Genomic DNA, 27,072 nt, shown 5'->3' with positions numbered 1-27,072 from the left:
TAAATATTCATTTCAGAAAATTTAACTGTGTTGGACAATGCCTTATCCCACTATGAGACATGTCTCCATGGATTCTTTTGGGAAAGACGCAGCATGAGCAGGTTTTGCCAAGTCATTCCAGCAGCTGTTTTTTGTATGCATTTCCTTGAAACCAGACTCCAGAATGATGAGATGGACCTTGCTTGCTATATCACTAGAGTAAGTTTGTTAATCCTGAGCCATCACCAGCTTGCCAATTGGGCTGAAGAACATGGATTGGATCTCATTTTTGATGCTGAAGACAGAGGTACCTCCAGATGAGTAACATGGAATAGGAAGTCCAACCCTGATTAAACTTTTCTTCATCTGACTGGAGACGTCAGCCTTTGCCAGACATGCTCTTGAGGCTTTTTCACACAGCCACCATCGATTTGTAATCCTCGAGCTAGAAATCCAAATTCCAGTTATCAGGTCTTTTCCAAGACCATGGTAGAACTTTAAGATGGTGAATTGGAAAAGTTTCAGTGAAGATCTGCATAAGTGTCTTGGATGGCTCCCTCCAATACACTGTAACTACCACTGATTTGTTGGAGTTGTTATATCTTCAGCCAAAAGGTTCATTTCTCCAGGATATCAGAAAGAATCTATTCCAGGCTGGAGCAATCAGAGCAAAAGGCTGTATCATACTTTCCTCAACAGCAAACAACCAGAAGTAGCCGATGAACAACTCCATTAACTCAACACTGCATGCAGACAAAACCATGAACTGAATGTCTACCTTAAGGGCACACAACTTATATACAACCATACACTTAATTACCCTGGACAGGACCTTGAGCTATAAACACCATTTTACCAATGCAGCAGCAAAAATAGCCTGAAGCAGCGGAACGGACTTTGAGTCCAGTGGCATTTTTCAGACCAACCAAATTTTATTCAAGATAGAAGCTTTTGGGTGCAAGCATAGAGTTGAGATCTGAAGAAGTGTGCTTGTACCCAAAAGCTTCTATCTTGAATAAAACTTGCTTGGTCTGAAAGGTGCCACTAGACTCAAATTTTTAACATGGGTATCTTTGGATACTGTGTCATTTCCCTACATATATTTTTTGAATGTAAGTCAAGATACAGGACACCAGGAACAGACATGTTGAAAACTCATCAGCCAAGCCACATTCAGCCTAGCATGCACAACCCTATCAAGACTTCCTTACTTTTCCACCACCCTAAAGCAATTAAAATCCCATTGGTATAAGCCACTGCCATATATTTACCACCACAAGACTGAAGTTGAGTGGGTCCATTTCTGCAGTCACAGAGATATAACATTTGAGGGGTGAAGAAATCAATCAGCCTCAGACCCCATTCATACCCATCAAAGGAGCTCAGCTTGTTTCACGTTACTCCCATAACAGATGGGCACATAGACCATTTACGCACTGGGAAATCCACTGTCCCAGCTCTCATGCGGGAGCACAAATCGGGGGCAGATGAGGCGCACCAGGCCAAATGCTGTCCCGTGTGGGTGCAGGAAGAGGTGGGGCAACCTGCCACTACTAAAACTCCAGCCTGCAGCCTGGCATGAAACCTCCAGTGCATAAACGGTCATAGAGAGGGGGAAGTGACTGGTTCTGAGTTAAGCAGTTTTCTGGAAAGAACCAGGTATTAGACTCCATTCCTTGTTCTTTGCTTTCCCCCACACAAAACTCCAAAGATTCCCAAGGCACTGAAAGAACAAAGGCAAGGAAATAGGTTTGGAAATGTCAGAAGGCTACTTCAGGGAAAACAAGGAGAAGGATTGTCAGCAGAGGACAGGCAAAAGCAAGTTTATGACTGCTGGTACAAAGGAAGTTCAAAAACATCCTGCTTTAGATCACGCTGGGAGGCAACATGACTGGCAGTATGGTGTTGGCCCAGCAAAGGAGGGGAGAGCTCTGTTACTGGGCAGTTCTAAAACATCTGCGTGTGTGTGGACTACACAGAATTATGCTCTTGCAGTATGGCTTGGGAAATCCCTGGAGGTTTTGTCAGTGGAGCCTAGGAAGGGCAAGGTTTGGGTGAAGGACAGGAGCTCAACTGGATATAATCCAAAGCAGCCATTTTTTTATTTATTATTATTATTATTATTATTATTATTATTATTATTATTTAATTTTTAGACCGCCCTTCTCCCAATAGGTCTCAGGGCGGTTTACAACATAAATAGTTAAAACACAATAAAATCCCCATAAAAACCCCAATTAAAAGTTACATATAACATATCACATAACATATAGCGGCAGTGGTCACAATTCTGATCTTAGTTCAGCCTGGTGGAGAGAATAATGTTCAGAAGAGGGTGGCACCAGTACAATACATCTAACCATTATCTCGGTGTTAGAGAACTCAATATTGGAGGGGATCCTCTGATGGATTAGTGGGAGAGCTGCCCTGGCCTCAACCATATGCCTGGCGGAAGAGCTCCGTCTTACAGGCCCTGCGGAAAGCTGGTAGATCCTGCAGGGCCCTTAGCTCTTCTGGGAGCTCGTTCCACCAGGTCGGGGCCAGGACTGAAAAGGCCCTGGCCCGGGTCGAGGCCAGGCGAACATCCCGTGGGCCCGGGACAACCAGTAAATTCATACCCGCAGAGCGGAGTGCCCTGCGGGGGGCATAAGCAACCAAGCGGTCCCGCAGGTAGACGGGACCCAGGCCGCGTATAGCCTTAAAGGTCAATACCAATACCTTGAATCTGATTCGGAAACAGACTGGTAACCAGTGCAGATGACGAAGCACCGGCTGAATGTGGGCCCTCACAGTTCACAGTTTTCACAGTTCAAAACGCCATTTGTTCCAGGGAAACCGATCTCTGTCATCAGGAAATCAGTAGGGATTTCAGGAGACCCCAAGGCCTCACCTGAAGGTTAGCAACCATATCTTGAACAGTATCCCCTGCCAGGGTTGCCAGTTCTGGGTTAGGAAATACCTTGAAATTTGAGGGTGGAGCAAGGGGGGATAAGATTTAGGAAGAGGAGAGAACACAGCAGGGTGCAATGCCATAGAGTCCTGTACCCAAAGCAGCCATTTTCTCCCAGGAAATGGATCTCTGATGTCTGGAGATCAATTGTAATTCTGAGAGACCTCCAGGCTCCATTTAGAGGTTGGCAACACAATCCACAACAGCCCTTTCAAGCAACTTTCTACTGGCCACTCACACATGGAAAGGACAGCACCTGCAGTTCTTCCCACATTCTGTCTCTGCTTGTACTGATTTATGTAATTACTAGGGGCAAAGCCCGTTGTCTCCAAGAATACAACGGGCGCTAGAGCTTGGCAGTGGGAAGAGGAAGGGGGGGAGTTATCCAGTCTGTAAGGGCATGGGGTTGAATGTTGAGGCCTACTGCACAGGGTTGTTGTGCAGATGAAACAGGAGACAAAAAAGCCAGTTTCCTTTGCAGAATAACGCTGTGCAGTGGCCTCAAACCTGCAGAGAGTTGCAAAGAAGAAAGACACATGGCTTGGCTGTGTCTAACCGCCGGCCAGAGCAGTATTTTAAGTGAAAAGGGGCTTTTCTGTGGCCTCCGTCAGCCAACTGTTTGGCAGAAGGGGAAAGTCCCCCCCCCTCAAAAGGAAGGCCCTCAGTCTCCCCTGCATTGCTCTTGGAAAGGCCTCCTACCCTCAGTCAGGGGCTGTCAGAGGCTCCTTCCCAGCAGGCCTGAAGGGAGGGGGAGGGGGAGCACTCTGCAGCCTCCTGCCATCTCTGTCAGGGTTCTGAGGCAATTTACAGTTGGACTTGACAGTTAGGACAGCCTTGAGGTGAAAAGTGCTGGCGCAGCCTGTCCAAGCCTCTGTTCTCATCCCCCTTGGCAGCCCTACTGACCTCCTCTCCCTGCAGTGGTCAGGAGCAGACTGGCAGCCAGACTGGGCTGGGTAAATGGAATTTTGGTCTGTCCTGGTGAGGGGCCAATAGGGAGGCACTTCGCATGCCTCCCCATTGGCTGCTTGGCCCTGGATGGACACTTGGAGGGCCCAATCAAGAGCCGCTTCGCGGCTCCTGATTGGGCCCTCTGAGTTTTTATCCTGGATAGGGCCTGCCCTAACTCCTCCCCAAGTGGCCTTACTCTTTTATTTAACCGCAGGAGCGGTTATCTTTAAACCGCCCGTGGCGCCGCGGGCGCCACGGACTAAATAAAAGGCTAAGGGGTTCTAGGGCGGGATGTGTCCGTGATGAGGAAGGGTCCGGATTGGACCCTTCCTCCTGACAAACAATCGGAGGGACCCATCGGCAGGCGCGCAGTGCCTGCCGATGGGTCCCTCCGATTCCCAGCCCCAGCAACTGCGAGCCGCACGCAGCGCGGCTCGCAGTTGCTCCCTTTGCCGCTGGCCTGGCGCGTCAGAGGCGGAAAGCGGCTGGGCTCGCGAAGCGCCTCCGAGACGTCACAGAGGCTGGCCTCGCGAAGCGCCTCCGAGACGTTACGGCGGCTGCAAGGGAGCCCCCGGCGGCAGGCTGACTCGGCGAGAGGCGCTTTGCGCCTCTCAGCGCGTCAGCCTGCCGCCGGCCAGAGAGCCCCCGGCAGTCGCTTCACTGTCCTCTTCCGTCGCCAAGACGCTGGGAAAATGCGAGAAAATGCCGCCGCCGAAAACGCTCGCCCCACCAGGAGCCCGCTTGCCCGCCGCCTCTCCAGCTCGCCCTGGCCTTCTGCCCACCCCAGGACCACGCCCGCACTGTTACCAGATAGCAGCTGCGCGAAGCCAGTGAGTGGCCCTGGGGTTCTGTCTTGCCTTCGGAGGGAAGGGTGCTGACCCACATTTGGGGGGGGGTGGAAAAGATGGGTGGGTGGGAGCGTGTCTCTTACCCTTCCCCCTTCTCCCCTTTCAAAGCCCGTTTTTATAAATGGGCTTTGAAACTAGTATATTCCATAAAGTCATATCCCTCATTACAATGGCTACATTCAAACATCATGAACAACCACAGTTCTTATGATGTGCCAAGAACAGAGTTAATAGTTTAGGAAGCCTTTGATCGCTTTAACAAACTGAAGCTTATTTCTGAAGTGCAAACCACACTGTAGAATCCTGGATTTGTAAGACCCAGAGCACAATGTAACCAATGGCTCAATGTTTACTTGTGATACGCAAGGACCAGAAACACACATTGTATCTTCCTAGCCATTGCTCCAGGCTTCCTCCCTTCTCTCTTAAAAAATGTCAAAATTTCCTTGAACTCCAAAAATGGATGGAAAAGGGTAGGGTTCTAATCAACCATTGTTCTCATTCAGCTAGACACTATTTTTATCTTGTTTTTTAAAGTAATTTAAGCAGCCCACGTAAGATCAAAGTTCATATAGCTACTACTGAAAACAGAAAGTTTGCACATTTACTATAAATACCATTTGAGTGGAATAATTGCCATTTATAGGCTGCTCACCTGGAGTTTCAAATATTTCCTCCAAGGCTGGGGACAGAAGGTAATGCTAGGAGAAAGACTTCCCAGTGGCCTCCCCTAGTATGTGGGGTTCTGCAGAGAGCTATTCACACCCCAATGTTGTTAAACAACTCTATGCACTCCCTCACCTTACTAATCCAGAGTTTCAGTCTAGGGAGTCATCAATATGCCGATAACGCCCAGCTATATCTCTTGATGGATGGCAATCCATCTAGACTCCCAGACACTCTGGCCAGATGTCTGGAGGTTGTGGCAGACTGGCTCAAGTGGAGTCAGCTGAAGTTAAATCCAGAAAAACGGAGGACCCCAGGCTGGGCTGGTATGCCTCAGATGGGTTGCTGCAACTCCTCAGTATGATTCCAGAAGCCCTGAAGTCTCGCCCTGACATAGGTAGGTGACTCCAGCTCTTCTCAGGGATCTGGAGACAACCGATGAGCAGTTGGTGGGTGCTATAGTTGGCAATGGCTATGCATCCAAGTTGGGTAAGCATGCTTCCTTGCTTGGTCCCTTCCTACCCAGCCACAGGACCTCCATCTTTGAAGAGTTTAGCTTCAGACAACACTGCTTGAGCCATTTCATCACTGCTTCCATGCATCTGGGTAAGGTTTATGGGGGGGGAATCGGGGCGGTCATCCATCAGCTACTTCTACTGATTGTAGAAGGGCTGAGAATACAGCTGTTCCTTCACAATGTAGGATTCTCATATATTCTACAGCAGCCTGGGATGGAGCAGTCTCAATTGATGGGAATAAATCAAATTATAAATAAAAATAAGAATCTCTTCCTCAAAGGAAGGCCAGGTTGCTAGACTTTTTGGTAGTTCTAAAAAGGAGGGTCTTCTATACCAATAGTGGATGCACCAGTGACAGACCTGTTCCAAAATGGTTATTCCAATAGAGTCTGATGGGCTACCCAGAGATTACTGCAACAAGGCGGTAGACCAACAAGGCTGTAGACCCTATGTAAGAATTTCAAGGCTGCCTCCATCGTCCAGAGGGCTTCCTTGGTTGGTTCTCTCTTTTCTAGAGCTATATATCTCTGGGCCAGCAATCTCTGGATATCTATAAATAGCCAAAAGCTGAACTGAAGAAAATCAATTTGGCTGCAGCCCTCTTGGTTGATGCTTAACTTGACACCATTCAGCTCTTTACCAGGGCCATGACATCAAACATCACTGCCAGACATAACACTTGATTAAACCAGTTGGAAGTAGATCCAACCTCACAAACGGAGGTAGTCAGCATTCTGTTAAGGGAGTTTGCCTCTTCAGGGGCAGACTTGACAAATGTTTTATGAAGAACAAGAAAAAAGGATTCCTGATATGGAAGAAGGAAAGTAAATGAATGAAAGGTTATATTCTTTTCATAACCACTGGCAAAATTCCAGTCCAGATGCTCAAGAGGAAGATGACAGGCAAAACCAACAGATAGTGCCACCTCCTCCTTTAACAAATCCTCTGGTCAAACTAAGCCTGTGGCTGGGTAGGACGAGACCAAGCAAGGAAGCATGCTTACCCAACTTGGATGGAGTGTGTCTAGCAGGAATCCACCAGAAACCTGGGTGTGATCCTCAACCCCTCCCCTCTCCATGGAGGCACAGGTCAAAAGAGTAGCACATCAGGCCTTCTACCATCTACACCAAGCAAAGCTACTAGCATCCTACTTGGCACCAGAACACCTAGCCACAGTGATCCATGCAATGGTCACCTCTAGACTGGACTTCTGCAACTCATGCTACACAGGCCTACCCTTATCCTTGATCTGGAAACTGCAATTGGTTCATAACACCACGTCCAGGATTCTCACCAATACACCATGGAGATCCCACATCCGGCTGATACTTCAGCTCAGCTGGCTCCCAATTGAATTCTGGACTTCTGCAACTCGTGCTACACAGGCCTACCCTTCAAGGCCATACACAGTCTGGGCCCAGTGTACCTGAGAGACCGTCTCTCTACTTATACCCCCCAAAAGAGCATTACGCTCCGCTGCCACCAACTGGCTGGTGATCCTTGACCCCCAAAGAAGCACATCAGTCCTCAACAAGGACTGTTTTGGCTCCCACCTGGTGGAACATGCTCCCTGAAGAGATCAGGCCCTGATAGATGATCCATCCATGTTTCATTGATCAGATTTTCTCCTATCCATTTTGTTTTGATGGTCAAGCAGACGACTATATTTCGGGATGCCCGAACATCTGTTGTTTTGGTTCACATTCATGACTGTTTGACAGGCTGCACCAACTGTTCCTTCCCAACAATAAAAGTACAGCACAGCTTTTTGCACATGTGCATTTTCACAATCTGATATTCTACTCCTCCCTCCTTCTTGCTGCACCATTTATCCACTTGTTAAAGGAGGAGGTGGCACTATCTGTTGGTTTTGCCTGTCATCTTCCACTTGGTAGTCAACTGGGTAAGCGGAAGTTAAATTACAAATCATCATAATCATGTCATAAATAAAAGCTGTGTTAAAAGTAGCCCATATTGTTGTTAATGGCTTCTAAGCATACAGTTTCACAATACCTGATGTAACTTGCTCATGTCAATACAGTCTGAAATAGTAAATTCAAATGTTGAACATGTTCAGTACCAAATCTGTGGCATTCCTGGACTAAAATAATTGTTAAACTTACGCATGAATGGGGGGAAATGAGACAAAACCCAGTCAACACATGTCTGTAGGCCCATCAAATTGAGATTGGGTTTGATCATGAGCATCTATTTTTGGATACTTCTTGCTGAGATGTTGACAAGGAATTTTCAGGTGGAAGGATGAAGCTCATGGTTAATTAAGAGTGTAGCAGAAATAACAGTTTTAGAAAAATGACCAATTGTTCAGAGCACTTGAGAAAATGGGAAGGTATCGAAAAGGTCTGAGGACCATGCTTCCTGATTCAAGATATATGGAACCTTCTTGTGATTGGCCTTATCAAGAATAAACTCCGTGCTTTAAAAAGTATTATCTACCCTACCTGGCAAGTGGAAGCATTTTTGCTACAGATTCTACCATTCTCTGAATGGGTCCACTCAGGCCTACATAAATCGTGACTCACCAAGCAGAGAATAACTATCTACTCACAGCCCACAAACAACATGACAACATCCCCATTTTTTGAGTCCTGGCAGGTGGAAAATGCAAGAGGGTTATCAAGTCTCTGGTGGGTGGGTTGCCATTCACAGCTAGTGGGTTGTGTTTAGCCTGTTGGGTCACAAATTGTGTAGGCCCAGCTTATGGTAAACTCCAAAATTACACTATCCACCTCCATTCTTCAATTGTTGTTCTGATTCATGCCCTTCCATTTGCACTCTATGGCTGGAAATTTGCTTCAATGTATGGAGGCTGTGGCAACACCAGGGACATTGCAAGGAATGCTCTTGGAAATAGAATGACCTTCCTTACAAAACACACTCCACGCTCAGTCCCAATACAGCAGGCAGAATTGTGGACCTATCTCCCATAGCTTCACCAATCATACTGTGTTAGTTACCAGAAAAATAAACTAGCATCTTTGTAGAGAGTCAAATACCCCACCACTTTGTTGAAGGGACTGGAGGCTCCTGGTGTTAATTAGCTACTATCTTATGATGGATGGTAGCAGAAAAGCCAGGAGTGGCACAGGCAGATTACATTCTAGAATGAACCTTTCCTCCTCTTCAAGGAGACTAAAAAGGAATCTAGTGAAGGACAGGTGCTGAACCATAACATCCCCACATGGTCACAGCATATACGACTAAGAGATCTATTCGTACTTCTAATGAGAAAAAAAAGTTGAGAACTCTGGCCAACTACTATGGAACAACACAAAAGCAGGATTCCCAAGATGATCCCTATAGCCTCTGAGAAACAATGTGGAAGGGAATAAATAGGTCCAGTTTACACATTTACTAAGAGATGGTATATGGTTAGGAATTGCCTGTATCTTTCACTACATCATCTCCTGTAATCTTCACTCTGTTCAACTCACACATTATTACAGGGACAGCTCAGCCACTGGACAAATGCAGCATGTGTGTTCTTGGTGCTAGAACTTCAAGGGACCCAGATTCTCCATTCTTGGGTACCTCAGTTGTTAACTACATTTCATAATTAACCATCTTAAGAGCACTGGGTGTGTGGGGGGGGGGTCAGCAATAAAAATGACTCAAGCAACAGTGGGGATACAAATACACAAGGAGAACTTTAAAGAGGCAGGATTAAGAGATAGTGCTCTACAGCCCTGACCATCAGCAACTAATAGTTTCAGCTCTGCCTCCTTTCCTGTTCTCTACTCTCCAAAGCAAAACACTGTAAAACTTCACCTACTCTGACTAAGCTGATCATGTTAGAGCACAATCACTTATTATAGCCTTGTTGGGACTAAGAGTATGTATTCAGCTAATATGAACTGAAACAAACCCTAAAAAGTATTAACTTAGCAAATATTTTGTTTCCATTTTTCCAGCTATCCAAAATGGTCAGCCCAAAATATCCAAAAATTATTTAGGATTTTTTGGGACTGCCATATAGCCACAGTTTGAGTACATTGAAAGGACTCCCAGACCCTTTAAATGCCTTCAGAGTAAACTCTCTACTTGGAGAAGGCATTTAAGGGTCTCATAGACCCTTAAGATGCCTTTGGAGTTCACTCTTACCCCACTGATGCAGCCTGCAAAAGGCATTTAAATTTTAAAGTTTAAATGCCTTTCCTCCATTGAAAACAATGGAGGGTAAGGCCCCTTCATTGAGGACTCATAGAACTGGATCCCTTCGTCCAATCTTTTTGAAACATAAGGAGGCTGGAGAGAGGTACCATCAGCTATGCTGCAAATTTGGTGCTTCTACCTTAAAAACAGCACCCAGTAGACCCATATATCCCTGGATCAATTCTATGTGGGCCACCAAGTATAATGGCCCCCACTTGGTGGAATGAACTCCCAGAAGAAATCAGGGCCTTGCCAGATTTAAAACAATTCCACAGGCTTGCAAATTGGAGCTCTTCCACCAAGCCTTTGGTCGAGGCCAATGAACCAACTCCACCAAACTAGAGACACTAGTGCAGTGTTATTAACAATGTTAAATGTTCTATTGTGCAATGTTATGTCATTCGTAATGTAATATGGTCACAATTATGATGTTTTTCCTTGTATTGTATCACAAACAATGTTTTCTTGTATTGTATCACAAATTCAAATGTAAACTGCCCTGAGCCACAAGGGAAGGTGGTATATAAATATAATAAAATAAATAAAATAAAAATAAATAAATAAATAATGGTCTCCAAAGGTTACAACTCCTCTCCAAAGGAAATACTGAGGTCACCAAACAAATACTATGGCATAGCATTTAAATACCGACAAAACTCTGCTATTGGAAATTTGCCTTAGGTAATCTTGACATGTTTTTATAGTTTTAAATGTTTGATTTTATTGTTGGACATTTGTACACTACTATGATTTGTTAGATTATGGTTTTGTTAATGGTGTGATTTCTGAAGCCAGCTTGGAGCTGTATTTTAATAAATCATCATCATAGGTTATAATGGAGTTGGAAAAGTTCAGGATTCCCAAATATTACCAAATCCAAATATCATATCAGTACTGGGATTCAGGAATATAGGGAAATACAGATATTTTTCACATTCAATATATCCAAACCCCAAAAATAACTGGGTTTTTTTTTGTTTTGTTTTTTTTGTAAACTGCTAGTTGGGACACTACCAAACTAGGTCTCAAGTACCCTCATGAGGAAAAACCCTGCCCCATTACTGGAAATCAGCACATCAAAATAATTACTAGGCTAGCATGCTCATTTACACAGGGGTACCTAGTCTGCCATGTGCAGCCTGAAGAGGTAAGCACCTAAAATGCTCCCCCATGTCTTTCCCATGAGACAGCAACTGAGCCAAGACAATTCACATATACCTTCTTGATGCAGATTTTCAAAGGTAAATGATTTCCATGAACGGTGATAAATGGAATCCCACCTTCATCTTTCCTGAAAATAAATAAGCCACTCTATTTTCTTTATAAAATTCTACCCGGAACACATTTTTGTTTTCTTTGTAACTCTAAAGAAGGAAATCAGTTCCAGGTGGAGCAAGAAAAACAAAAGACAACACCCATAGGCCCGTGAATGTCTACCAAACCTATTCAGCACACAGATGACAAATGCACAAAGGGCAAATACAAAGCAGGTCTACTCAGAAATAAGCCTTATATTATTCAATGTGGTTAATTCCCAGGAAATTGCCCTTAGGGTTACAGCCAAGGACCCTGCCTTCCAGGTCAAGGCTTAGCTGCAAAATGTTCTTACGTGGAAAACTAAGCAGCAGAAGAAGCCCTCTGAAGAGCCATTTCTTTAACATTAAAATAAAGTCCAGTTCTGCTACATCACGGATGATCCTTAGAGACATCCCAACAACTTGTTTTTGCTGATAAAAATAATTAAGCATATCAAGGTGTCTGGGTGGAGTTTATGAGTTTAGGGGGCTATAAAAAATCAGCAAAGTCTGCTTTGACCTTGGCTGTGGCTTAGGGCACTGTTTTGGGTACAGTGCTCCTTACCCTGATGCAGTGTCTCGTACTCCTGCCAACTCCCAAACATCCACCTATATATACCTAACTGCAGCAGACTATGCAGAGCTGCTTGCCGGAGTGAGGACAGTGTAAAATAAGGAAATTAGTGAAGAGTAAGGAGATCCAATATTCATTGTAATAGCCAGTACTTAAACCCTGAAAGTGATGAAGTAACAAATAAAGAAGAGCATAATGTTGTTGCTTTGGATAATACTATAAGTAAGAATGTGGAATCTTATTTCAAGCTGCTACTACGTAGTCATATCATATACAATATAAAAGAGCCTCTGGGGGTCTTTTCTTTGCTGAATAATGGTAGAACCACATCTAGCTAAGCAATGGCATTTAGTGACGTACACCTCAATGCTAAGCCCATGAATCAGAAGTAAGTCCCATTGATGTCACTAAAACTGTTCAGGATCAGGACTTGGAATATCTTATCCCACAGAAACTTCAAATAGGCTGGGAAAGATGAACTCCAAGCTCACAGTTAATCTAGGTTCACCCAAATACATGACATTTGGCCTACATCTGAGTCTGAAACTGACTTGATAATTGTCTAGGGCAATGCCGAATTTTCAGACAATTGTAGTTTTCGTATTGAAAATCTGTAGTTGAATAACTATGTCAATTATGCATTAATTTTTCCACAGCCTGTGTCCTGGACATCGACACAGTTCAGAAGAAGCCATCTCTTTTCTAAATGGGATTTTTAAAAATTGGGGTGGGGAGATTTCAGTGAAAATGTTCTGACTCTTCCTACGGCACTGCTTAAAAAGGTTTATTGGCAGATCACTGTTTCACGGGTGACCATTATGTAAACGGAAGAATGCTGAAAGTCTATGCTGTCCAGAAGAGTCTAACTTAGGGTCACAATTTAGACAACAGGTGTAGCACTCCTGCCTGTTGCTTAGCCAGTCGCTGCATGATTTCCCGCAATCCCAACATAGTCAAGACAAGATGCCAACTAAATGGGCAGAAAGAACCGAACCGGGTCATGTTAAGCCTTAAGGCAAACAAAAAATAAAGAACCCCCAATTTCCCAGTATCCTTCCATAATGACTGTGCACATGGGATGATCTATAAGTCCCGTATCATAATTCCTTGGGCTCCTGTTTGTTAGAATTCTTCAAGGTCAGAACAGAGAAGAACAGGGAAAGCAAATGGCAGATGAAAGCCTTTTAATCTAAGCACCTTCTTTGCGTGTTTTTTTCTTACCGTTCACGAAAGCAGAAAACATGGAGACCTTTGAACAATACAGCCAAAACGCAGCAAACAAGAGAGAACCAGCTGTCGGCAAGGTGGAGGCCATTAGAAATCCTTTCTGTCCAAGTCACTACCCGCACCATCAGAGACCTATCTGATCGCAACTGCGAAATGTTTTCCTTGAGGTGTGGGGAGAAAGGCCTTTGGATCCGAGGAGAGAGGAGGGGATTTCAACACATTTGGCAATCCTTTGTGTTCAGCCATGGTTTGCTGTCATCTCCTTATCCACACCTGCGTGCAAGCTCTCCACCCACCGCCTAACAAAAATTCACCCACGCAACATCGCCAAGGCAGGAAAGCGTAGGTATTTTTAAAAGAGCTGGGCGGCATCGGGGGGGGGGGTGTTTAATGCTTTCTTGGGTCCAGAAAAAGCCGTCTCTCCTCTTGCACAATGCAATAGTGGAAGGCGAGTCTGCTTCTCCCACCACACACACACCCCTATCACCCATGCACAGGCAGAGCATATAGCCTTCAGCACCAAACTACATGGGGACAATGACATTTCCATAATGTCTGATCAAAAGCTGTGTATCGGGAGGGACAGTGCAGGAGAGGCCTGAAGACACTCTTGTTCAGTCCCTGGCTGTGACACAACCGATGCTTCCCTCGCCCTTTCTATTGCAATGCCCTCCGGCTTGGACACACATCTGGCCTTTACGAATGGAGGAGAGCATTGGGTGCCTGCATGCATGTCGTCTTCTCCAGTGTTGCAGGCTGCATGCTTACCAGAGCATGTCTGGCTCATCCACAGTTCCCTGGAGTAACCTTTATTCCAATGTGTCGCAAGCATGTATTTCACGGATGGTTAAACCGAATCATTATCACCAAGCATTCATTTGACCAAAAAATGTTATTACTGTCACCAAGTCAGTTTCCCTTACAACACAAAGGCACACACGCTCATTCTCTTCTCTAGCTCCCTCCGCCTTCACCACACACCCTCCTTCGCCAACACACGAATCATATGTTGTGCAACATAACATCCCCGGAAAAATAGAACAGCAAGAACATGCAGCAAAATGGATGGAGGTGCAATAGCTGTATTTTCTAGACCCAACCAATACCTATCAACCTGCTCCCAACCAGAACTTTTAACTTAAAGGGGAAAATGGAATTAAACCATGGCCTATCGCATGAATGTTTATATGATCCATGATCACACACCTATTGGGAGCCTATATCTGTAGGACATGAAGCACGGGTCATTGTACTACTTTGGTAATACACACACAAACATGCCAAAAAAAAGAAAAGAAAAGCCGCAGAGCCGTCAAGAGGTAACATAGAATTTTCTCGTCATGAGCCGAAATGTCTACCCGTGGGGGGGGGAGGAGGAAAAAGGGCGTGCAGACAGAATGACAGAGGGGGGATGGCAGAAAAATGAGTTGAGGGTTTAAAAAAAATACAGTTCTGCGCTTCTAATCCCAAAATTGGCAATCTGTCCTTTCCCCCCTTTACGCACCCTACCTTCTTTCCCCTTCGGCACCCCCTGCTTAAGCTTTAGTGCAGATGATTTCTGTATCTTGCTTCTGCAGCAGCAGGGCTAATGACTCCCAGATCAAGCCCCCCTTACTAAGATAACCCCTCCCATTATTTCTTTCCAGCAATGGCCTGAAGAACAATGTGTTTTTTAGAGATAATGGAGAGTATTTAAAAATATAAAGAGGACGGATCGCAGGCATTATTGAAGCAAAGCAGCTCCCCGCATCGCCTCAATCTCCCACCACACGCACCACGGTTTTCTGATCCCCTTCCATCTTTTCCTACCTTTCCCCCACCCATCAAGTACGGCAATGATAATAAATAAATGTACAATAACAAACAAACAAATAAGGTTTTTTTTTTAAAAAATGAATAAACCCACAACGCAATCTGGGTAGCCGATCTCAAAATCCCAGTACTAATCCGCTTGAATTTGTTCTTGCCCTTATATAAGCAGCAGCATGTCAACATGTTCAGTAGGAACGCAGTGCAAAATGAGGCCAGGGTAGAGCCATGGTGAATGGTGATATCATCGGGCATCGGCTCCATCAAGAAGCCATCATTATCGGCACGATGAAATCAAACGTAGGGGCCTCTGTTTCATTTATTTATATATATTATGCACTTGGGGTGCCATTTTTTCCAACCATTTCTCTCTTTATTCAAAAGACATGTATAATTAAGTATAATTTTCTCCCCTTAAAGCTGAATACTCCACCAGGAGATACGCCAAAAATGAGAGACTTCTCCTACGCCTGACACCGTTCACATTCAGAGGAATCAATTAATACAGCCCCAGTTGTTGCCTTTTTCATCACGCTTTCGGCAGTATAACGTTCAGTTTTCTCCCTTCCCCACAAAATAAGGTGCTTTGCAAAGAGGGAGGGCCAGAATATGCACACATTTTTCTTTAATGTCCATAATAATGGTGCACAAAAGCCCATACATATAAAAAGGAAAGTAACCTAAGATAGTAACCGCCTCCCACAAAAATAGAATATCCTAACCAGCCTTTAGATCAACTCGCCTAACTTAGTCTTCCATAGAGCATTTTAACAACCAGAGAGAGCTACAACACTGTTACGTCTTCTGGTAGAAATAATGGCTGACTCTATACAGCGAGCAGGCAGGCTCCTTTCCGTCCCTTCTTTTCTCCACCCAAATAGCATCCTTCTCATTCTGACTTTCGATAGACTAGTCAAGAATTCACCCCCGCAAAAGCCAGTCTCCAAAATATACCCTGGCAGAAGTGCCAGTGAGCGGTCATGAAAATATTTGTCTCTCTTGGATGGCTGTGTGTCCAGTGTTGGAAAAACCTGAGGTTGGATCCAAAGAAATATTTTTAAAAGAATTGGTTTTATACATCTCCTTTCAACAAAACTGCAGATCCGGGAGAAGAAGGAAGTGAAGGAAGAGAGTTGGTTGCAAAAATACTGCCATTTGGAAACGAATTCCACGTTTTAAGCTCTTTGGTTATTTTACTCTTCTTTGCCATATTACCTGCCCATTCTTTATTTGTTCCATAATCAAAATTGTGAAAAAATAACTGAAGGGATTGTACTTTTAGGGGGGAAGGGGTCTATTAAATAAAAAAGAACTGGTAAATAAATATAGAGGAATTTCTTTGCTTGTTAAATTTTAAAGTCTAAATAAATGTAAAATAAGCAATAGATCAGGTCACCTGCACAACACCAGCATCGATACCCTTTGTTAAGGGAATTACATCACTGTCCTTCATGGACTAAAAATTAGAAAACAATTAAAGATTGAGACGCGGGGGGTGGGGTGAATACTGGGTATTTCACACACTTTTTTTTCTTTTCTTTTTTGTTTTTGCATTTAAAAAGGCATCAAACCAACCTTTAAGGTCACTCTTTGCCTGGAACTCACAGCAGTTGCTTGTAGTAGAAGTTTTCAGGCAAGACTGGTACTAAATCATTAATATAAACAAATGGAAGAAGAAAGACTCTTCCGTAATAGATCCAAAGTCGAAGGGGGAAGCCTTTCCTGTCTTCCACCTTCCTTATTTTCCTCATTTTTAAAGAATACAATGGGGGGACGAAATTGATAGAAATGTCAAATTATTCCCAAATGCATCAGATTTTTAAACAGAACCCTGTAACCAACCTCCATTTAGCATTTCTTCTTTCTGTTTTTTAATTCTTTTTTTAGCCAAGCATAAAAACCAAGAAAAGTACATGGCTTTGTCAGGGCTTGGAGTTTGCGCTTGTCACCTTTGTACTAGGTGTGCAGTTTCTCCACCCCCAAAAAAGATCTTTCTCACTTTCGGAGGAGAAGAATCAAAAATAAAATGGGGAGTGGGGATAAAAACACTGGCAACCCCCCCGACTATCAGTAGCAGCGGCTTCTCAGATATATTTGGGATCCAAGTTTCGTTTTCGGAGGGGGCGAAAACCCCGACGGTCTTCCGAGCTCTCCTGCGAGTCGAACTTCCAACCCCGACCCAAGCCGAGTCTTTCCACTGGAGGCGCGGCGAAAGAGCGCCTTCCGTCCGGGTCGGTGGTCTTCCATCGTGGGCTCGCCTTCCTCTCGCTTCTCCACATCGCCCGCCCGCCTCCACCCCCGCCTTACCTTGGTACTTGAGAAGAGCTTTGGGCCGTTTCCCCAACTCTTGGGGCTCTCGTCCTCAGTGGGGCGGCGAGCCTCCGGGGGGTCTCTCGGAGAGGGGCTGGCGGGGCAAGGAGGGCGGGTCTCGGGGGAGTGGGGGATGCCCAAGGCAGCGCCTGACTGGCTGGGGGGCTGCAGGCAGCGAGGGGCGGCTTTGGCGCGTGCCTCTCCCCCGGCCGAGAGTCGCGTGCGAGAGGAGCTGCGTCGAGGCGACCACTCTGCCTGAGACTGTCGGAGCAGCCCAGGAATTTCACGCACTCCAGAGGCGGCCCCGCCCTCTCCGGCGCGCGGAGCCCGCCACTTAAAGAGACAGGCGCGGCGGCCAGCCAGGCTCGCGAAGCTCGGCGTCGTCGGCGAACAGCTGAGCAAGAGGCAATCGGGGGACATCCTCCGGCCGCCCGGGATGACTAAGAGGCAGGTGCCGGCGAGGCGAGGCGAGCCCCCCGCTGGCTCCCGCGGCACGCGCCGCCCCGGCTCCTTCTCCGCGGGGATTAAGCCAAGTGGGGGCTCCAAGAGAAGCGGGGAGCGAGCAGCTTCAGGTCGTCGCCCAGAGCTGCTCCGGGATTGTATTATTTATTTATTTGTTTTTAATCTGCAAGACATATTTTTTTTTTCTTTTAAGTCTGCCAAAAATTTTATTTTTTTTCCCTCTCCCCCTACGTGCTTACTCAGCTTTACAGAGAGGCTGGGTTTGGTTGATGCCCCCCCCCGCCCCCAATTTGTGCGCGGTTCAAGTTCTGCAAGTCTGTCCTTTCCCCCGCCAAGGCCACGGCCGCCGCCTCTGGAGTTCGTCCGCGTGGGCGTGCGGAGTTGGGGGCGCGAGGAGCCACGCCGGCGATTCCCAGGGATTGACTGACTGACTGTCGCGAGCCACAGGCGGCCGCTTCGACTTCGCGAGCCAGAGATCGCGGCCGGGCTTCCGCGTAGAGGGGGGAGGGGTGGGGGCTTTTTCTGACAAGATATTTAAACAAGAAAATTCGCTTAAAAAAAAATGGGTTAGGACCACTCTTTTCTTTGCGCTGGATGTACTTTTGGGCTAGTTCCGTTGGCTGGGTGCCCGCTGATGTCTCCGAGGAGTCACGGCAAAAGGGGGACTCGGATCTCGTGAAAAGCAGGGCGCCGTTGGGACTTCCACCTGGGTTGAGAAAGCAGAAGGAGCCGCTCACCTTCCCCGCCTGCTCCGAATCAATTGCCCCCCGCCACAAACCAGCCATGCCATGATGTGCGGGTTTCCCAGCTTGCAACAGGGGGGACAAGTAAATATGTTCCCCTCCTCCTTTCTCTGGAGGTTTGAGAACGCGGTGCTAGCCCAGACTCCCAGGGCTCATTATGCCATATTTGTAAATAAGATCTGGGATCCAAAAATCTTCCGGCATATCCAGAGATATGGGTATGCCCAGTGGGATTTTTGCTTTGAAGGGTAGGCTCTCTTGGCTCCATCGCAGGCCTGTTGAGGAAGTCTCCTCCTTTTCACTTTCTCCCATGGGATGGACGCACGCAGCTCCAGAAAGTGCACGCAAGAAGTCATGTTTCCATTTTTTCCTTCAAAAGCCTTTCTCTAAAGAGGTGAGGGAGATCTACAGATTTCTCCCTTCCTCATTTGAGCCACACAATAAACCTGGAAAGAAAGTGACGGGCCAGTGGTTCTACTTAGAGACTTTTGGGGATCCCGACTCATGATCCTGAGCCATGCAAGCTGTCTTTTGACTGCTTCCCCTTTTTATGTTTGTATTTTTAAAACAAGCTCTTTCTGTCCCTGTGGCACCAAGGCATTTTATGAGATTAAATTTACAGACTCATGACCTGGTCCTACAGAATAGCGACAAAATGATCAGCCGTGGACAGAATGATATAGACTCACATGGTCCCTCTTCAAACAATTTGGTTGCAAACAGTCTAGCACCAGAGAACTCAGATGCTCACTCAGAGGACACACAGGAGGCTCCTGTTTATCTTTCTGGCCCAGGCTAGAACCACAGTGTCACACCATGACCACCATGGCATTCATCTAGATATATCCACTATGATGATACTGCAAGAGGAGGGGGTCATAAACACAAAAGCTGTAAACTAACAGTCAATGATGCTGTTGACAGCTGTTTATTAGATGTGGCCAGTACACCTTGGGATGCCCCCAAACCAAATGGAGCCCACCAGTCAAGAGCACCCTTATGATGTAATGGTGACAGTGTCAAACTCAGAAACCCAGATTTGAATCCCCAGTCTCCAACAGAACCTTGCTGGATTCCCTTAGGCCAGTCACATTCTCAGCCTAACCTACTGCACAAGAACAAATTTTGAGTCCAGTGGCTCCTTTAAGACCAACAATGTTTTATTCAAAGTATAAGCCTTTGTGTGCATGCATATTTCATCAGATCCCTCGCAAGTTCCTTCTAGAATGGTAAAATGGAATTGGGGAAGATAATTTGGTAAGCTAAATAAATGTTGCCCCTCCTACTGAAGGTGACTCATAAAGTGAAAAGAAGCACAATAAAATAATAAAACAACATAACTAACAATGAGAACATAAACCATTTTGGACTAGATGAGATTCTTACTGCTGAAAGTTTGGCACATCCCACAGAAAGTCAGGTATTTATAATCACCCTAGACTTGTGTAGAGCAAATGTCACATGGGCCCACATCCATGAACATTTCACACATGTGTTTACCCCTGTGACTGCAACAACATTGGGGTGATGCTTAGGTGTGAAACAGTTAATTACAGATTAAACTCCACAAATAGATTATTGTGCATTGACAGAGGTAATGGATGCTTTAGGCTGATCCTGCATTGAGCAGGGGGTTGGTCTAGATCAGTGATCCCCAAACCCCGGTCCGGAGACCGGTACCGGTCCATGGATCAGTCGGTACCGGGCCGCAGTTCCTCCTCCCCAGCTGCTGCCTCGGGGGCTGCCCTGCCATTCTGCCGCCAGCTCACCTTTGGTGTTCTCCAGCGGTCGCCATGGCTGGGGCTCCCCCTCGGTGTGGCGCTGTGCAGCTGCTGCTGGCAGTGCCCCCCAGCTGACGGTGGGAAGTCAGGGGCAACGTCAGGAAAGCAAGTGGAGCAGGGGCTCAGGTGGCGGTGGTGACATCCCTCGGCAAAAGGCAACCCCCCCGGGCCTCAGTAAAATTATCAAGGATTGACCAGTCCCTGGTGATAAAAAGGTTGGGGACCACTGGTCTAGATGACGTATATGGTCCTTTCCAACTCTATGATTCTGTGTAATAATTAGGGATGAAATCCATTCCCACATTCATCTACATTCATCTATAAGTCATTATATAGCAGACAACTCCACACTGATAACTCTAAAGCAAGGCTCCTCTGTATGTGAACTAGCCTTCACAGTGACTCAGGCCTTTATCAAGCTGAAGTTAACTGCCCACAAGCCTGCACTAAAGAAAGACCAAAATGAAACACCCACTTAAGGTTCACAGTCAAAACCTGACTATAACTTGAAGACAACTTTGCTGTCTCTTATAGACAGGCCCTATATTTTTCAGCAATCTGCGTACACTGCTTAGATGCTACAGCAACAAGCATTTGCCATGTAGATAAATGGAAACATGCTGCCCGTTCCCTCTTGTCTAAACCTCCATACAGAGCTGAAATCCCTTCTGTTTTGTTCAAGGCATCCAGATTTCTCAAGCTGTTCGATAAATAAAAATTACTAGATACAGACCCTATTGATCACTTTACCCACGGCCGATGTGCAGTTGCCTCAGAGGTATGCATCAGGCATACAGCTCCACTCAATAACACTTTGAGCAGTTATTCTAAGCCTTCCCAGGGGTGGAGCCTCTGAAACCACAAAGTGGCCTCATTGGTGATTTATCCATATAAGAGAGGCCTGCCAACAAAAGAAGATGCAGAGATATGTTTGCTGGGTGAAAATTTATTTAAAAGAAGGGTCGTAGCCTGCAATGAAAAACCAACCTTACAGGAAAGCTCTGCCTCTTAAAACCTACCCGAAGTCAGGTGATTTATTAGCTTGTGTCTTCTGTTTGTATCCCTCCCAATAATCCTGTAGCATCCTGAGGCTAAGCAAATGTAGCAAAGCAAGAAATGAAAGGGAGGAAATGCTAAATGCGTGGTGTAGTGCAGGGGTTGTCAACCTGTGGTCCTCCAGATGTCCATGGACTACAATTCCCATGAGCCCCTGCCAGCAAATGCTGGCAGGGGCTCATGGGAATAGTAGTCCATAGACATCTGGAGGGCCGCAGTTTGACTACCCCTGGTCTAGTGAAAGACAAGGGAGATGTTTCCTAAATAGATTCAAGTGGATATCTGATGAAGTATGCATGCACAGGATTGCTTGTATCTTGAATAAAACTTTGTTGATCTTTAATGTTCTACTTTGTTCTATTTCCTAGATAGTTTTCCAACCAGGTAATAGCTGGATCCAGCCCTGTGCAGACTAGAAAGTGGTGCTAATCTATCATTTTTAGCTTGTTTTCCAAGCCTTTAAAAAAAACCCTTCATTGGTAATGCAAGCAAGTTGGAATCTAAGAAATATCCATGACTTGAAATTTCTGAGAGGAAAATTATACATATTCGCTGGCTCAGATAAATGTCTCAAAAATAGCAACAGGTTTCTGAACAATTGAGAGCCTGGAAATAAAGGAAATGTAGAGATGTAGCACAATATGTTGTACTATTAGGCTAATTGAACCTAATTGGGAAGACGCCCTGAATGAAGTTAAAATTTAAGCCAGGCAGCTATTTAAGTGGAAATTGATACTCTGCCAGTTTTTTCACACACCCTTTTTTCCAGAGTGAAAAGGGGATTGGAGGGAAGGCATCATCATAACCCTTTCCCCCTCCCTGCCTTCCTTGCTTTGCTTGTCCTTGGCTGTTCATACGTACTTTGTTTCCCCTCTCCGTTGTTTTCTGGTGTCATTCTCTTCTCCTTGATGACACAATCCCAGCCAATGAAAGATCACAAAGTGAGCAAGAGAACATTGTGACATTTTGTAGCCAATCTGATTTGGCAAGGTACATTGTCACTGAGGTCAAATGAACTGGTATTGCACCCGTTTGAGCATTGCAGCCCCAGCTTGACAGAATGATGCTCAATTTCTTCCTGCAATGTGCTGTGAAGGCAACTTCTTTATGACAAGACAGGAATGTTACACAGTTGCCTTGGCAATGTAGGGGTGCTTCCTCTTCCCCCTGCTTCCACTGCTGCCCCTGCTTCCAATGCTGCCTTTGGATGGCATACTACAGACTTTGACACCTCATGAGAAGGAAGGACTCCCTGGAGAAGAGCCTAATGCTGGGAGCAATTGAGAGCAAAAGAAGAAGGGGACGACAGAGAATTAGGTGGCTGGACGGAGTCATTGAAGCAGTAGGTGCAAACTTAAATGGACTCCGGGGAATGGTAGAGGACAGGAAGGCCTGGAGGATCATCGTCCATTGGGTCACGATGGATCGGACATGACTTTGCACCTAACAACAACAAAACTTTGACAATAATGTGATCACCTTTACTTTGCTCAGCTCCCACAAATAAATGTAAACAAGTTCATAGTTGGATTGCCTTGATAGTCATTGTCAAAGTTTGCCTGGAGCAGCTTTGTTCCTGTTATGTAATTGCCATGTACCCCACAGTGGGGGGAGGTTGCAGCTTCAGTTGTTCCTGGTTCTGTGATGTAACAGTGCTGATCAACTGGAACTGTTAAAGAAAATTACCGAGATACATTCGACTGATATCAGTAGACAGGGCAGACACTAGGATACACAGAGACACCTAAATAGTAATTTTCAATTCAAAAATTGTTTTTCTTTTAACTATGTGCCTTAAAGTTGGGAGCAGAAGCAGATGAGAGATGGGGGGGATGGCTGCTCCCAAAAAGTATTGCAAAAATATGAGAAAACAACATGATTTACATGAAATGGAGACATCTGAATTAGTTTGGACTAGGATTGTCTTATCTCTCTGGCAACTGGTTGGGGGAGGTGAGAGGTTTGCCAGCTCCAGGTTGAGAAATTCTTGGAAATTTGAGCATGAAGCTTGAGAAGGACAGGGATCTCACTAGGTCTGAGAAGGACAGGGATCTCACTGTAGAGTCCACCTTCTAAAGCATTTATGTTTTCCAGAGGACCTGATCTCTGCAGAGCAGAGGTGAGCTGTAATTCCAGGACGTCCGAAGGCCACACCTGTAGACTGATACATCTGATACATCTGACCAATCAGTTCCAGTTCACATCTAGTGCGCAGGATGTTAGTTGAAACAGGAGGTGCTTGAACATGGCTAAATTGGTCCAGCTCATTCCAACAAACATCCCAGTAAGGAAGTCTCTGAGACTGCATGATTGAATGTTCATTTCAGTGTACTTCCAAATACATATCTAGATTCTCCATGTTTCCCCACATTGTGCTGCATGTGCTTCATTGACATAATACAGCACAGCAAAAGAAGTACTGGCATGGGTATTTTTGTTGAAGGATGTGGAAAACTTTCAAAAAAACCAAAAACTTGGGTTTTCAATCCAGTTTAACTTTGAAATAGTAACAAGCGGCAGTCCAGCACTTTTGAAAACCGGCCTGACACGAATGGGGATTGTCTTATACTGTGGGAAATTCTTCTATCACACTTTTATTCCATTCTTCCTACAAGGAAGTTCAGGATGATGTACATGGCTCTCCTTTATCCCCGAATCAGCCCTGTGAAATAGGTTACTTTGGGAGACACTGACTGACTCAAGGGTGTCCGTTGGACTTCATGATCGAATTGAGATCTGGGCGGCCATCATTTTGCTGCTTCCCCAGCAAAAGCAAGTCAGTCAAATGCTTGACAGTTCAAAACTATTGACCAGTCGCTCAGTCACAATCAGGACAGAAAACAGAAGCAAAAATAACTGCAAAAATATTATGCCCCTACAAAAATTACATATCCATTTTTGTTGGTGATTCTAAAAAATATGGGTTGATTTTGACTCTGCAAAAATTGAGGTTTTGTACGTCCTTACAGACAAATGTGAGAAAACAAGACTCATTGGGAAAGGCAGAAATGCTAGGAAATATTGAAGTCAGTGTCAAAGGAGACCCAATATGAGATGGACTGATTCAATAAAGAAAGCTGATCCATTTGCAAGACTTGAGCAAATCTGTTACTGATAGGACATTTTGGGGAGCCATAATTCATAGGGCTGCATAAAGTCAAAAATGACTTCACAGCAGATACAGAGAGAGAGAGAGAATCAGGGACCTCTCATGGCCACAGTTAAGTAAGAGATAATCCTGTTTCACAAGCAACAGTGATGGTTTCTTTGCCACAAACAGAAGGATGGGACCTACCACGATGTAGATTCTACTTCCACTGAAGCACAGCCACTTAAGTATTTTCACTTTTGAACCAACATTAAGTGACAAAACCTGGGAACAATATCAAAATAATAATATTTAAAACAAATAAATTAAAGAAGCATCACTGTTAGTATTGCATTTGCATTACTTTTGATTGTGCTTCTTTCGTCCATGTCCTCCAGGTTAATGTTCATTTGTTTATTCAAATTTATTCAAATGTGCTGTATTTTAATTTAATTAGTTCTGTCTTTGCATCATGTTATTCCAAGCCAAACAAAATGTGCTATTCTCCCCCCCACACACACACACACCTGGAATAAAGTACCTGCATCCCTATTTGCTACAGTGATACATCGGACTCAAGATATTGGGGTGTCCATGGACTTTCCTGATCCCTCCTTCTGCTGAAACCCACTAAGCCCCTCCCAGTTTTGTTCCTGAGACTCAGCAGCATTCTCGAAGCAGCACAGAGTACAATGTGGGGGGTCTGCAGTCGGGAAGCAGCCAGAGCCACAAATGAAATTGGCATTTCACTTGTGTAACCATTATTAGATTCACCCCACTATTCTAGGATTTGTTCACAGGGGACTGTGACTTCATTTCCTCCATGCCCTAACCCCAAATGTCTCTGTGCCTGGTAACCCTAGAAGAAGCTATTGTCAAGGGTTGGCTAAATCTGGGTTTGTATCTAGTGATAGTATCACTCTGGGGCTGAAAGAACTGCATTGGCTACTTATCTGTGTCTGGTAACAATCCAAAGTGCTGGCCACCTTTTAGGCTATAAACAGCTTGGGGACAGGGGCCCAAAGGACCACCCCCTCCCATGCTGCTCAGCCTACCTCTCCAACTCCACCTTCAGAGATGAGGTAAGTGGCAACTAAAGAGAGTTGGTTTTCATTTGTGGCTCCCAGTCTTTGGGAAGCCCTTTTCTATGACACTTACCTGGCACCTACCATAATCTCTTTTAGGTATCATACCAAAACATTACAGTCATACTTTTAGCTTGGGGAGGGTATCTTTTAAGGCATTTTGTTACCTACTTCTGTTCTGAGGTCTGTTTTATCAATATCTCTGTCTGTTTTTTTTTTACATCCATCGCTAGTTGTATGGTGTTTTTACTTGTAAGCCACTTCAAAGCAGGATTCTTAAGAGGCAGCATAAACATATCCTAAATTTAAAAAATAGCTAGGTCACAGGCTATAGAATACAGGTATGGGTACTAAAGGAGATGCAAAGTGAAAAGACATAGAAGACAGGTAGCACAACTCCTTTCTCAGTCCTCCGTTTGGAAACCACTGTTTTGGTGTATAATACAAGTGCAGCCCAGCTCTTCAAAGTCATGCATGGGACCTATTGGCTTTCAGCTGACTTTCAACTATCGTGCCATGTATAGAGCCAAATGACACCTCAACACTAAAGGAAAGGATTATTCAGTAACACAATCTTTTTGCCCCAAAGGGCAAAAAATCCAAACCCAATCAAAAAGGGTACATCCAAAAGCGAAACATCAGAAAGATCAGTCACTTAACATTTATTACTGCACAATACTAAATACACTTGCATCTTGCCTAGAGTCCTCAGAAGCATTTCTTTATTTACAGCAATAAGAAAGTCTGAGTTGAGAAACAGGAGTCTGCTCCTATTGTGAATGCATCCTTATACGCCCCAGTGAGTGTGGACTTTTATTCTTGCTGCAAAGTAGAGGGTGATGGAGCAATCTGTCTTTTGTTAAGATGAGAGATCCTCCCATCAAACAACAATGACAATTTTTCAACAACAGCTACATTCCTGTGATTCTCTGCCTTGGTTAGGATTTCAGCTTTAACAAAGGTGCTAGCCATGAAAAGCCTTCCCCCACCACCTGAGTCTTTCTGTTGATGACCAAAACTCTGGCATTATCAAGAAGGTTTTTTTTAAAAAATAATGAGCCAGTTTTTCAAGATCATGACTTTGGAGATACAATTCATTTGGGAAAATGTTATACTTACCCCTTGATGATAAAAGTTTCAGAAGTTTCACTAGCACATTTTCAACCTTGTCTTCAAAGTTTTGGAAGGTACATAATTGCTTTCTTTCTTTTGTTGGGTGATTTAAAAATGACAAAGTGAGATTCCAAAACTGTAAGGACTGGCTTTCGCATTACTCTTACCTTGTCAGAGATTTATAACTTGTGAACATTTTCTAAAAGGAGGTGGCCAAGATGTGATGAGTGTGCTGGGTAGGAGCCATGGCTCAGTGATAGAACATCTGTTTGGCATGCAGAAGATCCCAGGTTCAGTCATCAGCATCTCCAGTTAATAAAGGACCACGTAATAGGTGATATGGAAGACCTTTACCTTGGACCAGACTTTCTCAAGCAAAGTTTAGTGAAACCCTAGGGTTTCTTAATGGCCTGAAAGGGTTTCCTGAATGGGTCGGAGTTAATAATT

General features: G+C 44.9%; 1 protein-coding gene across 32 annotated transcripts in view; it reads right to left on the bottom strand.

The window, feature by feature from the left end:
- NRXN3 (neurexin 3) overlaps positions 1-17,625 on the bottom strand; it is a 1,515,064-nt gene extending 1,497,439 nt beyond the window's left edge. For 4 of the 32 annotated variants that reach the window (XM_077323366.1, XM_077323359.1, XM_077323380.1 and 1 more), the window contains exon 1: positions 17,295-17,616. The gene's annotated coding sequence lies outside the window, so the exon portion shown is untranslated. Of the gene's footprint in view, positions 1-16,829; positions 16,850-17,294 lie in introns of those variants that run through there. The other 28 variants (XM_077323371.1, XM_077323372.1, XM_077323369.1 and 25 more) reach the window with 16 other exon arrangements.
- Between the last annotated feature and the right edge of the window lie 9,447 nt (positions 17,626-27,072).

Source organism: Paroedura picta, chromosome 2 (assembly GCF_049243985.1).
Source record: "Paroedura picta isolate Pp20150507F chromosome 2, Ppicta_v3.0, whole genome shotgun sequence".
NCBI classification, from domain to species: Eukaryota; Metazoa; Chordata; class Lepidosauria; order Squamata; family Gekkonidae; genus Paroedura; species Paroedura picta.
This window is presented reverse-complemented; position numbering and strand designations above follow the sequence as displayed.